Source organism: Mesoplodon densirostris, chromosome 7 (assembly GCF_025265405.1).
Source record: "Mesoplodon densirostris isolate mMesDen1 chromosome 7, mMesDen1 primary haplotype, whole genome shotgun sequence".
Classification (NCBI taxonomy): Eukaryota; Metazoa; Chordata; class Mammalia; order Artiodactyla; family Ziphiidae; genus Mesoplodon; species Mesoplodon densirostris.
Window position 1 is genome coordinate 29,345,640 of NC_082667.1, and position 24,648 is coordinate 29,370,287.

The 24,648-nt window shown below is 40.0% G+C and overlaps 1 pseudogene; it reads right to left on the reverse strand.

The window, feature by feature from the left end:
* Nucleotides 1-399: 399 nt before the first annotated feature.
* LOC132494144 (follitropin subunit beta-like) lies at nucleotides 400-24,433 on the reverse strand (annotated as a pseudogene).
* Nucleotides 24,434-24,648: the final 215 nt, after the last annotated feature.

Sequence of the window (24,648 nt, forward strand, 5' to 3'; positions counted from 1 at the left end):
CTCTGCTCTTGCCATATATCTTACAGGAGATTGTGTTCCATTTAGTTCTCCTACTCCATCATCTTGAGACTTCCTTCTCCTAAGTCTAGGTTTTCTCATCTGTAAAATGCCAGGGTTGCTCTAGAGGACCTCTAAGTCTATTAAAAATGAGAAACAGCTTACAGCCCCTGCATTCAAGTTGAATGAAACCGACAGAGCCCAGAACTAGGAATACAGGGTTGGGTGGTGACAGACCCCAGGCCCCAGCAATCTCCATTCCTGGAGCTCCCTTCTGCAGGAGAGCAGGGATCAGTGGGGTCTCCCACAGTGGTTTGCAGCCTGGACACATGTACACACAGACGTCTTGGATGTCTTAGTCTTTCTGGACGAGGGTGGGCAGCTCAAAGTGTCCACTGCTCTTTATTCTTTGACTTCACTGAAGGAGCAGTAGCTGGGCCCCAGGCCTCGCACGGTGCAGTCAGTGCTGTCGCTGTCACACTTGCCACAGTGACATTCACAGGCTACTGGGTACGTATACAGGGAGTCTGCATGGTGAGCACAGCCAGGCACTTTGACCGTCTTGTACATCAGCTCCTTGAAGGTACATGTTTTCTGGATGTTGGGCCTGGCTGGATCCTTGTACACTAGATCCTGAGTGGTTTAAGAGAGAGAGAGTTAGGTTACAATATTCTGCAACTTTCTGTTTGGCTAAGTCAATATGAGACAGGGATTTAATACTGCTTGCTCTAATATTTGCTCTCAGAAGATCAGCTTCTAGGATACTTAAGCACGGGAAACTTGACCTCATAAAGAAACATTTATACCACTTTTCTGAACTGTCCTGGAAGTGTTATAGAAAATATAACTGTCTCTTTTCTCTCTACCATGAAAGTACCCACATATTTAATATTTCTAAAACTCTATAAAACCTTTGAATTTGTATGGCATAAAAACATGTAAAGATAAAGTGTATCTTTAGAAGATATGACCTTAGCAATTTAAGGATAGGTGTTTTTTTTTAATACCTCGTAATCTTAAGCTATATTAATGACTGGTAAAAACATAACACTTGGAAAGAAAAATATTTCCAAGTACTCTTTTCTGTGTATATTTAAGAGAGGAATAAGAGCTGTAAGCTAAATTATTGATATTTTGCCTAAAGTGTTTGGGAAATCTCATATTGGATTCTGGATATTCTATTGCCTTTTAGGTTCTTCCTTGCCACTGCCTTAAATTCTGTACCTTTGTGGGGTTCTTAATCCGAAAGTATATGATACAGTTTCACTATCAGAACATCTAAATCAGGCCAAATATATTTCACTCTTCTACTTGCCCAATGAGAAAATACTTGGCTTTGAGGGAGAAAGGGGACTGGGACTAATTCATTTCCCTAGCTGGCCACTGGGTCTATATCTCACCCAAAATGCAGTAAGTTGAGTTTTATTGATCAATTCATTTAATGTCAAACAAAGTATTTTCATTAAAAAGCAGCCAATTTCAATTTCAGTTTATCAAACTTCTGCACAGCCAGGTACAACAGAAAAATGGCAAAGAAACACTTTCCCCTTTAACTGGTTTATTTTGAAGAAACTGTGAAACTATAGACAAATGTTTTAATACCTCTATTCCTTAATTTTCTTAACAGCATAAAGAAGGGTGTGGGTTTGATGATTCATTTTAGTTCTAATCTACAGGGATTGAATGCTCTCAGGCTGCTCGTTGGTATTGTTTTAAAGATGGGCCAATAAAATGAATTTTATAATTGGCTGCTTGCATTTTTTATTTGGCTTTAAAATGAATGTTATTACTATCCCTGTTGCAGAGGTATGCCTTTTATTATTGCAATTGGCTTTTTAAGACTATTGGCAATATTCCATGATTAAATATAGATGTGTACTCATGCCCATGTTTATCCCTCAATAGGTAAAGCTAGCAGAAAAAATGCTCTTTTAAAATGCAGAGTTGGCACATTACTGAAGCACTCATTTACATCAATCTGAGCTGTCCCAAATTTGTTTTACCCAAATTAAATCCAAACCCAAACATCTAAATGGTATCATGGTAATTTACCTCAATCACAACACAGACAGTGTTGACTAAAGGACTCGTGGCTGTTATTCAGAAGAGGCAAAATATTGACAAAGTGGGAACAAATGAAGCCTGCCTCATCCAGACCCTCAGCACTCTCACTTCCTTCAAAGCAAAGTACCTACCTGGGTGTAGCAGTAGCCCGCACACCACATGGTGTTGATGCTTTTGCAGAAGCCACATTCCTCTTTCTCCACTATGATGATGATGTTGTTAGCTCACAGCTACTGCAGCAGATTGCTCTCCAACAACAGAAAAGGAAGCAAAAACTACTGACTTCATCCTAGGCTGGGAAGCAAACAATTAGACACCCAAAGTATTTTAACTGTCATGGACTTTGACCCAGTCAAACTGAACTGATGTAAACCTGCTCCCCAAACTCCACCATCACATTCAGCTTCAGCAAGCACTCTTTGACAAAAGAGAAACACAGTACAGGTCAGAAATCCTCATATTGTTTTTTAAGGATTAAAATGTCACAGGGTATATATCTGAAAAAGATGAAAACACTAATTCAAAAGATACATGCACCCCTATGTTGGCAATTTACAATTGCCAAGATATGGAAGCAACCTAAGTGTCCATCAACAGACGAATGGATAAAGATGTGGCATACACACACACACACTCACACACACACACAATGGAATACTACTGAGCCACAAAAAGAATGAAATTTTGCCATTTGTAGAAACATGGATGAACTTGGAGGGCATTATACTAAGTGAAATAAATCAGACAGAGAAAGACAAATACTATATGACATCACTTATTTGTGGGATCTAAAAAATACAACAAACTAGTGAATATAATAAAAAAAAGAAGCAGACTCACAGATAAAGAGAACAAATTAGTGATTACCAGTGGGGAGAGGGAAGAGGGGAGGGGAAATATAGGGGTAGGGGAATAAGAAGTACAAACTATTAGGTATAAAATAACCTACAATGACATATTGTACAACACAGGGAATATAGCCAATATTTTATAAGTGGAGTATAACCTTTAAAACTTGTGAATCACTATATTGTACACCTGAAACTTATATAATATCATACAGCAACTATACTTCAATTAAAAAAATGTCACAGAGGATTACCTTAATATAAGCATTTAAGGGACTTCCCTGGTGGTCCAGTCGTTAAGACTCCGTGCTCCCAATGCAGGGGGTACATGTTTGATCTCTGGTTGTCGAACTAAGATCCCTCATGCTGCATGGCACAGCAAAACAAACAAACAAAAACATTTAAAGCTACAAATTTTCCTGTAAGTGTTGCTTTAGATTCATCCCCAAATCTTAATTCATGTTGAGTTGTCATTATTCAGTTAAATATATTTTCTAATTTCTCTCTTGCTTTCTTCTGTGACCGATGGGTCATTTGGAAGCATGTTGTTTAATTTCCATATTTGGAGGAATTTTCATGACTTTTTGGTTATTGATTATTTAATTCCATTGTGCTTAGAAAACACACTTTATGTAATTTCTATCATTTTAAACCTTTTGAGATATATGTTATATCCCAGCCTATGGATTGTTTTGTTGAACATTTGTGTGCATTTGTAAAGAATGAGCATTCTGCTGTTTTGGGGTGAAATGTTCTAAGGGTATTGATGAATTTAACCTGATAGTGTTGTTTGACTCTTCTGTATACTTTCTCATTTTCTGTCTGCTTGTTCTATTGATTACTGAGAGAAGAATGTTGAAATTTCCAACCATAATTTTATCCATTTCTTCCTTAAGGCTTATAAGGCTATAAGTTTTTGCTTTGTGCACTTCGAAGCTCTGTTATTAGGTGCATATACATTTTGGATTTTTTCATATTCTTGCTGAATTGACCATTTTATTTTGTGAAATGTTCCTCTTTAGGCATGGTAACATTCCTTCGCCTGAGCTCTATTTCACCTGGTATTAATATAGTCACTCTAACTGTATGATTAGTGTTTTCAAATATATCTTTTTCCTTCCTGTGTCTTTGTATTTAAAGTTCATTTCATACGGGCAGCATATAGTTGAGTCTTGCCTTTAAAAAAATCTGGTCTGATAATCTTTGCCTTTTAATTGGAGTGCTCAAAATCTTTATGTTTAATATACTTTTGATAATCATGGGTTTATGGTCATCATATTGTTATTTGTCTCATTTATTCTTTGTTTTTCCATTTTTCCTGTCTTCTTTTGAATTAGTTATTTTCTAGTATTTGTTCTATTTCCACAGTTGGCTTGTCAGCTTGCTTTATTTATTTGTTTGTTTGTTCTCAAATTTAAAATACATACTTTATCTCAATAATATTCCACTTCACACATAATTAAAGTATATATCTTGTAACATTTCATTTTCCTCCACCTTCATCCTTTGTTCAATTGTTATTTATTTTACTTCAACATTATTCTACCCTCAATACATTGTTGTTATCTTTGTTCTAAATAGTCAATTATATTTTTTAAACACTTAAAAAATTAGAAAAGTCTTTTATATTTACTCATGTATTACCTTTTTCAACACATATTATTTTTCTTCTGCTTAATGAGCATTCTTTAAAATTCTTTGTCATGCACATTATCTGGCAATACATTCTGTCAATCTTAAATTTACTAAAAATGTCCTAATTCAACTTAATTTTTGAAGGAATTTTTTCTAGTTATAGAATTCTAGGTTAGGAAGTTTGTTGGTAGTTTTGTTTCAGCACTTCATATTCTTTATTTGCATTGTTTCTGATGAGGATTCTGCAGTCTTATATATTTATCCTCTCTATGTAACATGTCTTGTTTCCCTTTGACTGCTTTAAAGACTTTTATCATAAATTTTCAGCCTGCCTTGCTGAATTTATGCTTATTTATGATGTGCCTTGGTGTGATTTTCTTTGGGTTTTTCCTACTTGGGTTTCAGCGAGTTTCTTGGATATACAGGTTTATAGTTTTTATTAAATTTGAGAAAATTTGCAGATAATTGCCAAATATTGCTTATCATTGCCTTGAATACAGAATAAATAAAACGATTAAGTTTTCTTTGGCCTCTGTTTCTTGGTGTTCTGACATATCTATCTTATTTTTAAAAAGAATCAAAGTAAAGCTTGGAACAGAGATCAGTCTCAATTTTGGTAGGGGTCTCTAAGACAAGCATTCTTTGTATAGCTGTCATAATTTATAGTGTGATAATTTTCTTGACATCATGCTCCTCTGCTAGACTGTGAACTCCATGAGAGACTAGTGGGAACAAAGAAGGAGCTCAGTATTTTTTTAGTGAATGAGTGAATAACACATGGTCTGCTAACTCAGAGAGTGAGGCAATATTGATTTCTCAGAAACACTAAGACAGGTGGAGACATAGTCAAGCCAGGGGAAGGTGAGAAAGAAGCCACACTAGACATGTTGTCAGAGATTACCTCTACAATCTCAGTCCAAACTGCAGTAAAGCTTGGTCCAGGGTGTCTAACCAGATGGGTTGGTTCAAGAACAGCAAGAAACTCTGCCCACCTAGACCTCTAGCATGACCCAGCAGAAAGGCACAGATTTTGGGGACCCAACTATATTAGTTTGCTAGAGCTGCCATAACAAAGTACCACAAACCAGGCAACTTAACAGAAATTTATAATTTATAATTTATAATCTGTTATAATTAAATTCTAGCCTTCTGGAGGCTAGAAGTCCAAAATCAGCAGATTTGATTCTTTCCAAGGGCTGTGAGCAAGATACTGTTCCATATTTCTCCCCTAGCTTCTGGTGCTTTGCTGGCAATCTTTGGAGTTCCTTGGTTTGTAGAGTATCACCCTGATCGCTGCTTTCATCTTCACATATCATTCTTTCTGTGTGCATCTGTGTCCAAATCTCCCCTTTTTATGAGGACACCAGACATATGGGATTAGGGACCCGCCCTACTCCAGTATGGCCTCATCTTAACTTCACTAGTTATATCTCCAATGACCCTGTTACCAAATAAGGTCACATTCTGAGGTACGGGGGTTAGAACTTCAATATGTGAGTTTTGGTGGGGGACACAATTCAACCCATAACACCAACAGATCTGAATTTGAACCCTGTCTCTTTCTCTTACTGACTTGACATGTTTTCACATCTGAAAATGGGCATAATACTGCTTATCTTTCAGGGAAATTATAAAGATTAAATAAGATAGTGTTGGCAAAGCACTTAGCTCAAACCTAACACATGGTAAGCACTCAATACATTGTGGCTTTTACTGTCCTAAGCTAAATGCACATTGATTTATTGAATAATTGTGCTCCTCCTGGATATAATTGAGAAAAAGCCCATTTTTCATTTGATTCATTTGCCCATTAGAAATAGACCTGGTTTCTTTGAAATGTTTGCCAGTTTCCCTCTCAGATTGTTTCTGGGGCAGCAGGAAGACAGCCACTGAATCTTAAGTACTTAAATAATTAAGCCAAAACAAGAGAAAGCTGATAATAAACACTTTTCTGTGCATTATAATTGTGGAGCAATATCTTCTAGATAGTTAACTCTAAAGGCTTTATCGATTTAACTGAAACCTAATCAACTAACAACTCAGAAATACTGTTGGAAGCACTTCTCCAGAGAGACACATTGTAATGAGCAGCTGGCCCCCTTCTGGGCAGTGGGGCTGCCACCCTGCTTGTGTTGGTCAAGTAATTTTTCAGCCGAGTGATCATCCCAGAGGACATCGTTTCCCTTAATACAACTCCCTCCATTTTGCTGGCCACAGCAAATTAACCCCAGCCTTGCTCCTCAAAATGGTCAGGACCTGAGCCTCCCTCCTCTTTGGAAGTGAAGGGCACCCATTTAGAAATTTTGAGATTTTGAAATGGATATCTGATCATCTTGACTGCTTCTGTGTGGTCAGGTTAGGGCTTCAGTTGCCTGGATCTGCTTCTACTCTTTCTCCCTAGTGTAACTGAGACTCATTTTTAGTTTGTTCCTTCATTTATTTCTCCCATGATGTTCTGGATGGACAGTCTTTCATGGATGAGAATGCCTTTTTCCCATTCCCAGTTTTCATATGGAGGGATTTTCCTTAAGAGCTGTCCTAGCCTCTCTGGAAATCTTTACTGCTCCACCCTTGGGATGATGGAGGGTTTTACCTGATTGTAAACTTGGAAGGAAATGCTGGGTCTGCTTGACCTGGCTCTGCTCTTCCTTCCTTAGACATGGACTTGCCCACAGAGAACATTCCTCCACTGCTCTTCCTCCTTTCTAGGGGGAGCCCAACCTCTGCCTCAGTGGGTGTCCACCTAACTTTGGACAGGAGTTAGTAGGCCAGTGTTGTTTTTCACACCATGTTGTGTTTCAATTTAGCCTCTTTCAGTAATAAGGGGGACATGTGGGATTCCTTCTGATATACTCCTTGTTCTATTTCTCAAAATTCTGGGGACTCAGGAATGGATAATAGAGTGCTATTTATTTGAGTCTTATAGGAGACAATGTTGGCAAGCCTCTGAGAGTCAGCAACACAGTTGGTCTCTTTAGCGGAGTGGAGATGTCTGACGAGGAACAGTTTCCATGTATCAACCAGGGATTAGAAAATCTCTACTTAGGGACTTGCCTGGTGGTACAGTGGTTGAGACTCCAGGCTCCCAATGCAGGGGACCCGGGTTCGATCCCTGGTCAGGGAACTAGATCCCGCATGCTGCAACTAAGAGCCCGCATGCCACAACTAAAGATCCCGTGTGCCACAACTAAGACCTGGCACAGCCAAATAAAAACAAACAAAATAATAAAAACAAAAAAAACTTTATCACATTAAAAAAAAAAAAAGAAAATCTCTACTTAGAAAACACAAATCCAGCAAGGCAATTGAATATTAGACACCCAAAACCTTTAGGGAAAGCAGAAGTAGTAATATCTATAAGGAGCCATTTAATAAGTGCCATATCTTGTGGTGAGCATGTTAGTCACATAATTTCATTTAATATTGAAAAAGATGTGAAACCAGGTCAAAAATCAGAGAAGATGTCATTTTGCCTTGGTAAGTCTTGCGAGGAAAAACGTGGAAAGCTAATCCTTTGTCATTAAACATAGTCTTCCAAAGAGTACGATACCTCTGAGTGGACCATCTTTAGGCACAGAACCAAAGGTTTTCTAGTTTCTTTCTTAGGTGAATGGCTCTTCTAATACTAACCCTGAATTTGGCCTGGTGAGTTACTCATGGTTTAGAGATGGAAAGGGTGTCCGAAGATGAATTCCTGGTACTGAATTCTTTTTTATAGAGGTGGAACAGATCCAGAGAGGTTAGGGAACTTGACCAAGATCGCACTGCGATGCAGTAGGAGAGCTGGGATGAGAAGTGCAGTCGTGGAGACCTAGGCTGGTGCTCATTCTGCTCTGTCCTGCCATCCCCGTACCTGGGAGTTATTGACAGCAACCAACCCCTTTTACCACTTACTCTATTTTTAAGGCTATCCACTGCTGGTGAATGGGAAAACAGTCTGAACCCAAAAGCAGCACTTTAAGGTGAGCCCTTCATTCACTATTTATTTCTCAGGGCCTTATGCCATTCTTACCGTTCCTAGGAATTAGCATCCACTCCTTTTCCTTTAGGATTGGGGCAGTACACAGCCATCAGATGGCAGCTACAACTTCTCTTATTGACAAGACAGATAGTATTTCAGTGAAATTATATTCTGTAGCATCGATCACCATGACAGGATGTATGATAATACATAATTGGGATGTTTACCAGGCACCCCATTACACTTTTGAGTTGTTCACCGAGATTTATGTTTTTCCTGTTACCCTGTCTTGTTGGCAATTTGTTGAAATTCTCCAATGGTGTAATCATTTCTTAAATGCTTTGGCTCTGGTATATTTAAGGAAATTAGTCAGTGTATATAGTTGCTGACTTAGTTATTTTGGAATCATTTGAGAATCATTTGGGATTAAGGTCCAGCTCAAATGCCACCTTTGGGATGTGTTGAGGAGCTGTTCTTAAGATCCCCAGTCTGGACCAGGGGCTCAACTTTTTGTTCCTATGTACCTTGTGTTTTCCTCTATCAGAGCTCTTATCTCCTGCACTGTTACTGTTTGTTTATGAGTTTTTCTCCTTTCCTAGAAGGTGTTTTGTTTTTTTCTTTTTTCTTTAAGGTGAGGTTTTCTAGAGTCATATGGACCTGGGTTCAAGTCCTGATTCTGCCACTTAACAGCAGTCTTAACTATCTAAATCTCAGCCAGCTCATCTGTAAAGTGGGTCTAATAATATCCTTCACAGAGAGTTTTTGAATATTAAATGAAGACATGTATTTCAAGTGCAGAGCATAGACGTGTACAATGCAAGCATTCAATAAATGCAAGTTAGCATCTGCTTTTGTTGTTGTTGTCCTAGCATAATTATTAATAACTCCCCTTTCACTCTACAGATTACCCTCATTTGAATAAGTTATGTGGTTTCCCTTTACTATATAATCTGTTAAAGAAATAGACATTATTACTGTCCAAGAAAAGCATATATCTAAATGTATAGACCATGAATAAAAATCTTAATACCTACTCAGCAAATAATTTCTTTCAAGTTAATTTATTTGGCTGTCAAAATTTTTGCCCATACATGTTTTATCTCTAATTTGAGGTAAAGACATATGTCGTGGCTTGTGTTGGTAGTCAAACTCCCAGGGAACACCCCCATGCCCAGAAAATTGTACATATTTACAAATCTAGAGCATGGTGAACAAAGTAGAAAAAAACACATAGCAAGCCTTCATGTATTTAAATTCTGTGCCATGGAGTTCTCATTCTTATCACAGAGAGTAAGTCAGAGTAAACATTGCAATAATCACAGGACCAAAAAGGAATTAATTTTGTCTGTTTTCCTGTCTGTAGGAAAGATGATACTTGTTATAACTTCAGATTGATGGTTATACTGCCTCCTCTTTTTGTTGCCAAGCAAGGCAATACAAAGTGCTTCCCAAGGAAGATGAGCATGGCTCCCTTTGGAATCTTGTAAAATAAAGTTTGTTCGTTTTTTTAACAGAGTTTATTTTTTAGCATATATATATATATATGTATGGGTATATATATATATATATATATATATATATATATATATATATACATATATAGTCAATATTTTGAGTGGGATTCAAAAATCAGTATGTCTGTTTTATATCAACTGCATTTTTAAAAAATAAAATACTTTTTTTGTATTTTAGTATATTAGTATTTTAATATTTAAATAAAATACTTTAAAAATACTTTTAATTATTATTATCCTAGGGTAAAGCACAGTGTGTGTCACATGGTAGGTGCTAAAAATGAATGCATGATGAGTAAACAAATGACCTTCAAATTGCTTAAACTCTGCCACACTGATGTTATTACCCCAATTTACCTGATATTATCATAGTGTTTACTTATCTTAGTCTCTTTCCTCCTGGAGCTTCTAGTCCAGGAGACGTTGCGTTCATCCTCACCAAATGGATAGATCGATGTGAGATAGGTGATACAGGTATAATGTGTGCTTGGTCTGGTCTCTATCCCACCCTCTGCCCTAGCTCCAAAAAATACCAGATGCCTGTCACAAAGTCAGCTCAACCATCCTCTACAGATGTTTAATAGTCAGAAGGACCAGGCTACAACCATCAGGGCTCAGAATAAGTGCCAGAGCCTATTCCTTAGCCTCGTGGGTATGTTGCCCCTTCTGAGAACTGATTGGGGCAGGGCTGCCATTCTGTGGGACACAGTGAAACAGCTATGCTAGCTGTTAAAATACTGAAATACTTTTTTTCCCCAGGAGTAAATAGTTCTGCTCTTAGCCCCCTGAATAGCCACGCCCCTCCCACTGGCACCCTGGCCATCTTAGACCCTCTCCAGGACCTCCTGGACCTCCTTATGGTCCAACAACTGAAGAGTTAATGCCTGGCATGGCAGAGGGAGTCCAGGATGCACCCTTTCTGATTGCTCTGGTGCCTGCTTCCCAGCTGCTAAATACTTTGAGTACCACCCTTTTTCAGTGGGTAACTGAGCTGTTCCCTGAGCTCCTTCTTGGTCCTGCAGGTTTCTCCTTCTTTCCCATCCTGCTGATGTTCTGTTTTGGCCCTGCCAGCTCAAAGTCTGGGACCTAGTACCACCCTTCCTCACTGTGCTCGAGCCCCTTCAGTCCTCCACGTGATCTGTCCCTAGTCCCTCTGCATGCAGCACGTCTGCCAGTTACTGAAGGCTCCTCCCTTCATCCAAGCTCCTCTCAAATGTCATGTTAATGGGTAGACCTTGGCCTTTAATTATGGGCCCTTCCCCTTGGGGCAAGTTTTCCAGGCATCCTGTATTGACAAGACATGTCTATTTTTTGACTTGCATCATATATTGACTTTGTGAGGACATCCTGAGCATCCTGATTTGAGCTTTTTTTTCAAAAAATTGCAAGAATATGACAGGGCTATTTTTCAAAATTTAACCGGGTATCCTGATTTTTTCCCCCTTAAAACCTGGCAACTCTACCTTCCTAGCTTGAGGACCACAATTTTACCCTCATTTCCTTGTATTGCTATTAGTTTCTGCTGTTCGTTTTCTCTCTCTGAGCTAAGGTTTTGCCGTCTATCTACAATGCTGTATGGCCCAGAGGCCAGGTGGTTTGCACCAATTCCATGCTAACTAGGACACAACCAATTTTTACTGAATGAATGAATGAAGAGATGAATGAATAAAAGAGTTTGCTCTGTAGAATTGTCTTTCTCTTTAGGACCCCATTCGGAATATAATAGGGCCTTTAAGTCTGAAAAATAAATAACTATGATGGAAACTAAACCCTGTTCTGGGGAAGCCAGGCTGCTTTATATTGCCACTGCTCTGTATTTAATTACCTTTTGTTTTTCCCTTAGCAATTAGTAAAGTGCCAGTCTGTCTCAGATGTGCTAAGGAGAACCAAGAGAAGATGTTTTTGTCCACACTTGAGCCAAAGAGTTAAAGGAACTGTAGCACACTTGGGGTGGGGGCTGGGGGAGAGCGGAGATAGAAAATATTTAATATTTATTGAGCAACCATCATGTACTTTTTTAGACATGATCTCATTTTGTCCTCACAGTAACCCTGCAAAGAATATTCTAGACAAAGAATCATGTTTAGCCAGGCTAGGTAACTTGCTTAAATCCTAGAGTTAGTAAATAGCAGAACTTGAATTTAAACCTAGGTCTTTCCACACAATACCATCCTGCCTTCTATTGCTAGAAGCATCATGGTGGTGGCAGTGGCAGTGGCAGTGATAAAAGACAGAGAACTCAAGGGGAAGGTAACACTCTAAGACAGAGCCAGGCCCACTCATTCCCTACCTCTTTCTCTCCTTTCTGCCTTCCATTCATTCTAGAACATTCCTGGAATAGTTCCGTATTCTCAGGATACTGATGAGCTGATGAATAAGATAAACACAGTCCCTGACCTCATGCAGTTATATTCTAGGGCAGGTTATAGAGACTGAAAAAGTCACTTCAAGCATGAAGTAATTACTAAAGTTATTTTGGAAGCATATAAGGAGATAATGGGAGAACGGCAGTTGTTGGAAGGGTGGGGATCAGCAAAGGCCTCATGAAGATAGTAACATGTGGGTTGAAATGTAGGGATAAGAGTAATTTAGCTTTGCCAAGAGTTGGAGGAACAGTTGTTTCAGGCAGAAGAAACTGCTATAGGACAAAGAAAGTGTAATAAGTTTGGCTTATCCTGCTAAAGAGAAAGCTGTAGGATCCCAGTTTTATTTCATTTAGAGAAGCAGCCTGTTACCATAGGGAGAGGTCATGACTCCTGAATTCTCAGGAAAGGATCTTACGTGGAGAAATATTTGGATAGAGAATGAAGCAGTCATGCAGGCTGGTTTGATTACAGCAGTTGAAGGAGACAGAGGCAGAAAGTAGAGATAATGACACGAGCAAATGAAGCACCAGGAAGGGACATTTAAGTTTGTATCATTTGATGAAGAATATCTCCAGCTGCAGCGGCAGCTCTGCCTTTGCTGGTTTTGAAATTGCATTTGGAATGAGGAGACAGTAAAGTTGTAAAAAGTCACTCTGCACTGGCAAAGAATACCTTGAGTGGCAGTTGGTATTGTGATCAAATCCAGTCTCCCCACTTCTCCAATTCTAAAGTGTTTTCCAAAAGTGTAGGTAGATAGGCTGATTAAAGTACATGCTCTAAAATAGCCAAATGCTTCCTCCAAATGTTTAAAATCCAAGCAGGTCCTTTATCACAGAACACGTTCTGTATTAGATATTAATCAAAATAATTTCATTTTTCAGATTCAATACTTAAAACATCAATTTAGATGATGGATCATGAACTTTAAAGCTGGAAGAAATGTTAAACCCATCTCTCCCTCCAGCCCCTGCATTTAACAGATGAGCGAGCTGGAATCCAGAGAGGATAAAGGAGTGCTCAGCATCCTAAAGCTAGGTTACGGGAGTTAAACCAGAATATTGCATTTTCCTGATAAAAGAAAGAAAATCAGGTTGACACCAAGCTTCACCTTTAACTGAGCTGTCCACTGATGGTATGTAGAACTTTGCCTGATATTTTGCCCCTTGACATATATTATTTTTTCTTGCTTTTCCCTCTGATGAGATCTCTATACTAAAGTGATTGTTGCTATTAGAAATCTGGATGGAATTCCATTCAAAGTGGGGAGAGGGGTGTTGTAAACATGGCAAATGAAATTGATTGTGGATACAGAATACCCCAGAATCATTGTGCTTTCCTTTGTGTCATGACAAAATGCCCCTTAAGCTTCAAAATCATAAGGTAGTTGCCTGCTTGCCCTCTTTTTCATTCAAGCCATACTAAGCACCTGCTTTGACCTTAGTTCTGTCCTGGGCACAGTGTGTTGTGGTGGGGGCCATGTTGAGAGACACACTCCAGTCTTAAGAAATGTACCATTTAGATGATTTTGGTAATGAGTAGACAAAAATGTGTTAGGGATAAAAGGGGCAAATAAACTTGCCCAGAGAGCTGGAATCAGTATTTCTGCAATGCAGCCCTGAGGGTAAAGAAAAGTGAGACACCCAAAACCTGCTACCTACAGCTATTTCTCCCTTTGTTCGGGAGGAGAGAGCTGAAAAGTGGATGGATGAAGCCAGGTCAGAGGGTTCTGCTGGGCTCTGACTTGAAGTTAGTAGGAGACTGGAGGAGCTAATCAAAACTTTTCCTACCTTCAGGATTCAAGTTACTCCATGTTTCTTTACTAAGGAAAGACTGGGTCATAGGAATATTGGGCTATATTAGCTACACGCAGAGATTATATGGAACCGATGCCCAGGAACCCATTAGTAAATGCTAAGTAGGTCCTTCTCCCTCTGCCAGGGCCCACTGGCTGATACGGCTAATCAATCATGGCATTCCTTTCCCTTTTAAGAGTCAGCATCTTTCTCAACACCATGTTTCAGACAAACACTAACAAATGGTTGGATTTAGTGCTTGAGATGAAACTGACTTCCAATTCTTGTGCCAAGTTGTATGGCATAGAGTAAAGGGACAGGAATGCTTGGAGTATCCTGTGTGGCCCAGTAGAAGAGATGACATTAGTTGGGCTTTGAAGGTTGGGTGGATTTTGGGCAAGTGATAAGAAATCTTGGGAAAGAGTACTGTGGGAACTAGAGTGTAGAGATGGTGAAGAACATCGCTGTTTCAGAGAGACTGAAGATGCTGACCCGAATAGTGGAAAGCATATGTGTAAGGAATAGGAAGAAATGTATAGTTGGACAAGAAGAGTGAGTCAGATCATGCCAAATATTCAAAATTTGTTGTGATAGGAAATAGGGAGCTATTACAGGCTGGTACGGAATTGCAAATCTCTTTAATACCTGGCTTAATAAAAGACAGCTGGATTCTTGTATCTTGCATTCAATTGGTACATTCATGAGAAAACAAGTGTAAAAAAGTCAAATAATGGCTTAGTGTTATTATCAAAATATTTTTGAACTCATGAACCCCCTGAATTGGTCTCAGGGATGCCCAGAGAACTGCTGTTCTAGACCCTGCTAAGGATTTGGAAAGGGGAACTACCGAGATAGAGGACAGTTAGAACAAGAGTAGTGATGTAATCTGATATATGCTTTAAGAATTATTTTGGCTGGCGTGCTGTGGAAGAATTGTGAGCAGGCAGTCACAGGAGTAGAAGGAAGAGACTTCCTAGGTGGTTTTATCAGAGTCCAGGGGGTGGAGGGTCCTGACTGGATGGGAGTGGCAGAATGGAATGGAGGCAATGTGCACCTGGTGGAATGTGAGATCCATTTCAAGGGAGAAATCAGTGGTTCCTGCTTCTTCTCCTTTGTGTCCTATCCCTCACTTCCCTTTGCTGTTTCTTTATTCTCATTCTGTGGATTGAGATGGCCAGGAGATAGTGAGGAAAGGAGATTTTTTTAAAAAGAGGAAAAGGTAGGAAACTGGCTTACTGAATCCAAGTAGGAAGTCTTTTCCTGAGTCAAATACTTCCTCTTTCTGTTGTTATTGAAAAGAATAAAACAAGAATTAACAATTTTTTAAAAATCCAGTAACTCATTAGTCTACTGTCTTAACACCGTGAATAATTTTTTTTCATATTGGCTGTCCTATGTATAAATATTTTTACAGTATTGCAATCAGTATACATATTCCTCTGTAGGTATGCCATTTTAACCTATCATATTTATAATTGTCCATGTTTCTATGTAATTTTAGTTTTGAAGGCCTGCTTTCTTGCATCTTGTTACTATGCCATAATTTATAAAAGTCTGTCTCTAAGGGTTAACTTTTCCATTACTTACATTTTCTTGTCTTCTAGATAATACTGTTAGGATTCCTACAAACATATGCTTTTACTTGTATTACACCATTCTACATTGAGAGTAGATTCTTAGGTGTGGAACAAGGGAGTCAAAAAGCATTGCTAGCTTTTTGTGAGATTTCAAACTTGGCAAAACTTTCCCCTAGGTCTTAAGGACTGTCTACTTCTGCAAGAGAAATAGGTAAGTAACATCCAAGTACTCAGTCCCCAAACCTTGGAATCATTCTTGGGGGAAAAGGGTGAAGGGTTTATAGATGTTCTTTGTTTCTGACCTTGCAATTTTTTCTACAAATTTGAAAATACTTAACAACAAAAAAATCAAACAACAATTATCTTTTTCCTTAGGCAAAAAGGCCAGACATAAGGACCAAGAACACATAGAGACACGCAGAGCATAGCTGAGCTTCTCTCATTCTTTCACACCCTACTTCCAATCCCTCAGCAAATCCTAACAGTTCACCCTTCAAAATATAACCAGAATCTGCTACTCCTTGCTGTCTTTACCACTATGCCCTGGTTCACACCATCTCTTCTCTCTCTTTTTTTTTTTTATGCGGTACGCGGGCCTCTCACTGCTGTGGCCTCTCCCGTTGCAGAGCACAGGCTCCAGACGCGCAGGGCCCAGCTGCTCCGCGGCATGTGGGATCTTCCCGGATGGGGCACGAACCTGTGTCCCCTGCATCGGCAGGCAGACTCTCAACGACTGCGCCACCAGGGAAGCCCACCATCTCTTCTCTTGACTGGTTGATTTCAATAGCCTCCCCACAGGGTCTCTTTGCTTTAACCCTTGCATCTCATCCCTGAAGCTGGAGTGATTCTTTTGAAGTGTAAGTTCGATCATGGCATCCCTCTGCTTAAAATCCTCTAAGGGCTTCCCATCTTATTCAGAGTCAGAGCCAGCACTCTTAAAATCACCTGTGAGCAGGGTGACCATATAATTTATTATCCCAAGTGGGACTATTTTGGGAAAGAAAGAATATGCTATTAATAATTATGTCCAGACAACAGCCATATATAAATGACCCGGTTTACAGTCACCCTTCCTCTGAGGACCTACTTGCTGCTATCCTGTTACCTTTTTTTTTTTTTTTTTTTTTTGCATTATGCGGGCCTCTCACTGCTGTGGCCTCTCCCATTGCGGAGCACAGGCTCCGGACGCGCAGGCTCAGCGGCCATGGCTCGCGGGCCCAGCCGCTCCGCGGCACGTGGGATCTTCGCGGACCGGGGCACGAAGCCGTGTCCCCTGAATCGGCAGGCGGATTCTCAACCACTGCGCCACCAGGGAAGCCCTATCCTGTTACCTTTGATTGCATGTTTATCCTTCTCTCTCCGTCTGTCTCGCTCTCTTCACCAATCCTCTTGGGCTACACAGCCGTCCTAACTGATTCCCTACCACGCCAAACATGATGCTCTTCCTCCAGAGAGCTTCACAGCTCATTCCTTTACTTCCTTCAGGTCTCAGTTCAAACACCACCTGTTAGGCCTTTTCTGACGATTCTACGTAAATAGTATTCCTCTTCCACTCACTCCCATACTTCCTGGACTCCTTAACCTGTTTTATTTTTCTTCATAGCATTTATCATCCTCTGATATACTTGTTTCTCTGTGTATTGTTTTGTCTCTTTCAACTAGAATGAATATTCCATGAAGCCTGGAAATTGCTCTGTTCATTTTTTTTTATTACCAGCATTTAAACAGGGCCTTGCACGTGGTAGGAACTCAACAAGTGTTTGTTGAATTAATGAAAGAATGTGAGATGGATGGTGTTCAGCTGCTTGGTTGGACCTGTAGCCAGAAATTACAAACTCGAGGCTCAGTTCCTTTTCCTAACCCCGTAGAGTCAAGTTTGTATCCCAGGGTGTTGGCATCTACAGCTTTTCCAGCTCTTCACGCTCTCTGGCCTGAATACGCACATGTTCCTGTGCTCTAAGAATGGCTGAGACCTGCCTTTCTCCTAAGCATGTCTAATTGAACAATCTGTGTTTCTATCAGCCTTTTCAATATATGGCCTCTCTGGAAAGTATACTATAGTAACAAGCAAACCTCTTTTTAGCTCTTTAATGAGTTTTTTCTAGTCAGATTAAGAAGTGTTTCCTAGGAGCCTTATGGAAGCCAGCATAGCCCTGCCTACCTCTTTTCCTCATTCCTCACCATTCTTTCTCATGCCTCTTATATTGTAGAGGAAAGGAATGCTCTGATTTTTCATGCCATGGCATGTTTCCAATATTATTCCTCTGTCTTGAATACTCTTGGCAACTTCTGGTGGTCCTTTGATTCTTTAAAGCCCAACTCAAGCAACTCAGCAAAAGCTTTCTTTGATTCATTTAAGCAGAGTTGATTACTCCTTCCTTTATGTCATCAGTGTTCTTTATTATATGTCTGATATACTCACCATACTCTATTGCAAATGTTCCCTAAAATATCCCTCCCATTAGACAGTGTACTCAGGAATACACAGCATCACCTTTGCGTAACAGTACCTGGCAAAGAGTAGACAGTAAGAGGTCAGGGAAACTAGAAATGAAATGTCAGGATGGCTTCAAGTTCTAGGAGTAGTAGAGATGTTTCAGCAAGCCCCGGTTTTTATTGTTACCACTAAGGCTGACGTGCCTGGAATATGCTACGTCTCTTTGATACTCTTCAATACTGAGGAGGTATCATAGAACAAAGGAAGACTTATTTTTTATATAGCCCTTGGTTTCATTAGCATATAGAACCCTTGCCACTATTGATCAGACATTCTTGTTAGATGGCTTTATTTTTTGAAGAGTTTTTATTTGCTGCAATTTGTCCTTCATGGTTCAACAGGTGATATTTTACTTTCTTGGTTGACAAAGTATTTTTACCCTCTAACCTTTGGAGAAATGGAATAGTATATCTAAGCCTAAGATACACAAAGCCTTAGCACATATAGTTTGTAACGTCCAATGTGAAAGTCAGTGGGGCAATTGGACGAAGCAAGGTCTTTACGACAGAGTTAGCATCAAGTCCTGACTTGATAATTTTTGTGCTGCATGACTTTGGGAACCTCTGAGCTTTAGTTTCCTCATCTGTAAAAGAGAGAGACTAATTTCAATCACATAGGGAAGTTCTTAGAACTTAGTACAGTGCTTAGCACATAAGCCTTTCAGTTACATAGCTGTCCCATTATTTGGATTGGATCATTGGATCCAATTACTTGGATTTTAATGACAAGGCAGAGGTCCTATCTGAAATATTCAGAAAACAATCACAGCAGTGTGTAACTGGGAAAATTTGTTTGTGGGCTGCAACAGTCAGAATGACCTCCCAAAAGAAAAATACTAATTTGAGGAGGACCTCAAAAGGGTGAGTAGGAATGGACTAGACAGGAGGAGATGGAACATCCCAAGGAGCCCATGAATAGTTTACGGGGGTTACGTGAATAGTAATACACTCAGATGTAATAGCAAGACACTTAAGCTTTGTGTGGTATATGGAAAACATAGTCTGTTGCCACTGTCATTACTGTTTCCCTTGGTGAGGACATCTAAGGCCAGCAATGAGTCAGGTTCAAAGACAGAACAAGTTCAGAGAGTAATGGATTCACGCCTTCCCTGCATCCCTCAAGGCTGCCCTTGGAGCTTCCTGGTTCCAGCACATCAGAGCTGTACATGCTTCCAGCTGTCAGGCCGGATAGAGAATACCTGCAGCTAGGGAGTTATGGGACTTCCCTTCATCCTGGCCTGGTTAACATACAGAGCTGGGCTGTTTGTGGTCAGCCATTGGAAGCCTGTATGTCTTAGGGAGAAGCTGAGGCATTTTGAGAGCATCCTTTAGTTCCTGCTCAGACGTAGCAGAGGCAAACTCATTTATGCCTGTGGAAAAATACAGCATTTCTGCTCTCTTCAAGGATGAAAAGAAGGACGGTATGAAAGCACTTTTTTTTTTTTAACACATTGCAGTGTTGTAGCTAATGAGGTTTATCCAAAGCTCTGCGATTTCTGACAATAAATTCTAAACTTAGGTTAGACTGGAGGTGCGTGTTCTCAGGTGTAAACACTTATGAATTAACCCTTTGTGATCTACTTCCACAGCAATCTGTTCTCTCTAAGGACACTGGTCAGACATCTTCAGGTTTGAAATTTAGTGGCTTTTTCTCAGTTCTCAGCTTCCTTGCTTGGGCTGCCTCATTTTTTTCTCTCCTTTGAATTTCTCCTTTGGGAGATGATCATGCACCTTGTCTTAAAGCTGTTGGTTGCTTTTCTTAACCAGTTGTTTGAAGGGGGGGAATATGTCTTACTCATCGTCCTAACCTGTCTGTTACAGTAACTTCCATGTACAAATGTTTGAACTGATGGATAGCTTTGCTCTTTACACATGAGTGAAGGAGTTCTGCAATGACTTATGTTGCTTTGCCTTTCTAATTTACACTCATCACAAATTTCTGATGGGCCTGCCTCTTTTCTAAGCATGAGCCAACGCCTTTAATTACTGTCATTATCAACATAGAAAATGCTTATGACCACAAGCCCCAAAGTTTGGAAGAGCAGTTGAAACTCTGAGCCATCAGGAATTACAGAGTTGAATGAGAGTTTTGCAGCAGCTATGTACCAGGAGCCAATAGAATTGCAGTCTCACATCAGCTTATGACTTTAGGCAGGTCATTTGTTTTCCCTATTTTGAGATGAACAAACAAAGCGCAGGAGATATTTGCCTGAGAGGTTTGTCCCAAAGGTTTAATGAAGAACTATTTGTGAAAATGCTATGTAATGTGTACATTGCTATATCAATTGCTTTGATGATGACATTGCTGGGGTCCCACACTAGACTATGTCTTAAACTGGATCAATTCAGTAAAGAAAATGCAGGAACATAAACCCATTCAAAAAGCATTTTGACATAAATGAAGATGTATATTATTTTTTGTTAAATATGACTTCACCTTTGTGGGAAATCATATTGTTAGTTCCAATTAACAATGTCTAAAGTGTGTTCTGATGATATGTGAATGGGTATTACACAAGAAAGCCTTCCTTGTTGTATCAATTTGAAAAACACTGAGTTAGGGCCTCCCTGGTGGCGCAGTGGTTAAGAGTCCTCCTGCCGATGCAGGGGATACCGGTTCGTGCCCCGGTCTGGGAGGATCCCATATGCCGCGGAGCGGCTGGGCCCGTGAGCCATGGCCGCTGGGCCTGCACGTCCGGAGCCTGTGCTCCGCAACGGGAGAGGCCACAACAGTGAGAGGCCCGCATACAGCAAAAAGAAAAAAAAAAAAAAAAAAAAAAAAAAGAAAAACACTGAGTTAAAGTTCAAAAGTTCATCAAGATTTTATATTTATAACTTCTTAGACCTTTTGATGTGCCAATTTTTTTGAGGAGTTTCCAAAAAAATTGCATATATATGTTTGTGTGTATATATTTATAGTGTACTGTGTGTATAGTATATCTTACTGTATTTCCTAAATATATATGAATATGGAGTTCCCTCCCCCTCTTTTTTTCTATAGAGTATCTTGGGTCTAGAATTCCATAGAACACATTTTAGAAAATGCTGCTCCAGAGGGTAGCCAGAACTTTTTTGTGACCCGCATATTTAGCTGGAAGACAGACCTAGAAGAACAGTTTGATAATCACAGGTATAACCTGTCAAAGATACTGTATATATATTCTTGTGATGTGACCAAGAAGCTTGGTCACAAGCCTCCATTTGGTTTGGCAGAGGAAGTCATCATCTCGGTATTCGTTACCCTCAAACGAATATGCAAGCTGAAAGGGAGGGCCAGATGGTCAAGCTAGGATGTGCATTAGACTGGCTAGAAAGAATTTCTAGACTTTTCAGTAACTCCAATGCAAACATAGAAATCAACTCTGCTAACTACCCAGGGCCTTACTTCTCAATACTTGTCCTTCTCTACTAGATCTAAAGATGACTTAAAAGAAGAACATAATTTTATAGAATTCTATTTGGGCAATATTTCCTTGTCATTCATTTTTACTATAAGAATCTACAAGATATATGGACTAATGGAAGTCACAAGTGTTGGGTTCTAAAAGGCCAAGACTGAAACTTGTGTTGGGCTGGCTTTTGCCATACATCTGATAGGATGGCTTCCCTATTAAGACAAGCTGAGGGTAATGAATAATTAGAAGAGGGGTCCATAAGCTGTTAATTCCCTGGTTGCATCTTGCTTTCAGATATTTCCTGCTTGGGTGACATGGTGTTTTAAAAATGAGATAATTATGCTACAATGGATATTTGTACTTTCTCTTGAAAAAGTCAGAGATGTAGCAGTACATCAGTGAGAGGTGAGTAGCACTTGCCCGATTCAGATGGGCCATGTGCTTCCAGTTTGCCACAGACCCTACATCTTTCTGTTTTTGGACATGAGCTGCTTCACTCAATTATTTTTTCCAAACCTGCTTGGCCCTATAGGACTTTATAGTTAGTGGCCCCTGCACTGGAAGTAGTCTTCTTTAGAGCTGTTTAGCGCTGATGATTTTCCTAATCATTCTATGTAGGAATACAAAGAGCCATAAGGTGAAGGATATGTTTATTTACTTTATCAGCATGCAGTGAGCCCCACTTACTAGATTGTAAACTTGAAAAGGCAAGGGCCCTTTCTCTCTTATTTTCTCTTATAGCTAGTGTTAAGCATAGTGCCTGTTACACAGTAGGCACTCAAATGTTTGTTGAATGACAAAAGAAGGAGGGAAAGTAAGATAAATAGAAAGAATGAAGGAAAGACACAAAGAAGGGAAGAACAAAAAAAGAAGATAGACAAAGGAAAGGAAAAAAAAGAAAAAGAACTGAAGGAAGGGAAGGAGGAAGGGAGAGAGGAAAGGGAACGTCAGTGAGGGAGGGAGGAAGAGAGGGAGGAAGAAAAAAAGAAACTGTGTGTTAGGGTCTAATCTTGGTGTTACAGATTGAAAGATTTACATATATTTTTATTCCCTACTCTTGAGTTCATGTGATTTTCTTCTCTCTCACATGGCTACTGAGATGGAGATTTCCTGATGATTTATTCACCTGCTAAGATAAGATGGAGATAGTCTGACAAAAGAATTCTTTTTGCTGTTAAGAAAATATTGTTAACTGATATGGGAATAGAGTCAGGGTAGGTAGAAAGGAGGAGGGGTACTCTGAGAGTCAGGTACAGTTTTGGTTCATTTTTGGGGTCTTTGTGTTCTTTTGCATTCTTGATAGCGTTTGTGGCTCTTTCTGAACTTCTGTATTTGCATGAGGCTTAGTGCTCTTTAATAATAACAAATAAAATGTGAAAATAATTAAAGATATTGTTGAAGACTCTTTATGGTCCCCTATCGAACCTCTATCCATATAATTGCCACTTCTGGGCAATTATCATAAATCATCATACAAAAATGTTTAAACTCAAACTTACTGGAATGTGTATCCAGGGACCTAGATAGGCCCCTGGGCTATACCTGCTCATACCATTTCTCTAGGGCAGGGGGAGAAAATAAATTCCCAGCGCCCAGGGGCCTGGCTGTGGGTAAAGAATATAATCATGGGCAGCCACTCTGTAAACCAACTTGAACTTTATGGAGCCCATAAAATTAAAGAAGCATCAACATAAAATACTTTAAGGGTGTTCCATGCATGTTGCTTGACTAAGAAAAAACACCCTGATGGGCAAGCCAACAAGGCCAGCAGGATTGTCTCCCATTATTGCAGACTTTGATTATCCTTCAGGCAACCTGCTTAGCTAACTGTCTTCTAGCCCCTTGCTTCACATTCTGGAGTATGTGTTTCCTGACACTTGATGCCAAAGGTGTTGGTATTGGACCTTTTGGAAAGGAATATTGTAGATTCCAGGAAGTTTTCCCTGTATATTTTGATTTCCAGTCAATCATAACATTCTGAGGCTCTCCACCTGTTGATCAGTAATAAGCCTTGCTTCCAGATTAGGGCAGAGAGGCCCTAAACCGTAAGAACAACTGAGCTACAAATTAGGCTTTTGTTTAGTCCATAGCAAGTCAATAATCTCGAAAGACTGGTGTTACTAAGAGAATAAAGAATTTATAAGGTTCCAAAAACTTCCCTTTACGTATCAAGAATTAAGCTGGAGATCTGAGCAGAGTTTTTCAAAAAGCCATAATGTAGAGAGAGGTGGTATATGATGGCAAAAGCTTTCCCAAACTGTGAAAGGAAATAAAGTAAAAGAAGTAGACGAGGGCTTCCCTGGTGGCGCAGTGGTTGAGAGTCTGCCTGGTGATGCAGGGGACACGGGTTCGTGCCCCGGTCCGGGAAGATCCCACATGCCGCAGAGCGGCTGGGCCCGTGAACCATGGCCGCTGAGCCTGCACGTCCGGAGACTGTGCTCCGCAACGGGAGGGGCCACAACAGTGAGAGGCCCACGTATCGCAAAAAAAAAAAAAAAAAAAAAAAAAAAAAGAAGTAGACGAAAATAGAGAAAATCAGAAGGGGATTAGATTAGGTTCTGATACAACCTGGGACCCTGAGCATGGCAATAGAATTCCTATGGCCACTTACTTGCCCCAAAGAACCAAAGATACTAGGTGGAGGGAAGGCCCAAGTTTATGCAGGTTGGGGCTTTACCTCCTGCCACGTGCAGCGTAGCCCAGGAGCTGTAGAGCAGCCTTGGGGGAGGTTGGTGTTGATGTGCATGAGCCTGAGATGGTGCTCTCAGCTGTCCCCAGCCTGGACATAGCACGTAGGAAATTCAGTAAGTACTTTGTGCCTTAATCAAGAAGCATGGAATTGCTTTAGAGGACAAGTGGACTGAAGAAGTCTGGGGTTAGTACAGGAAGACTGTAAAGTATAGGGAATTCATGACCAGAGGCAATGGTAAAGTCCGTGGTGGTTGTCAGCAGTGGATCTGCAAACGCTCAAAACCTTGTACAGGTCAACCAACCTCATCAGG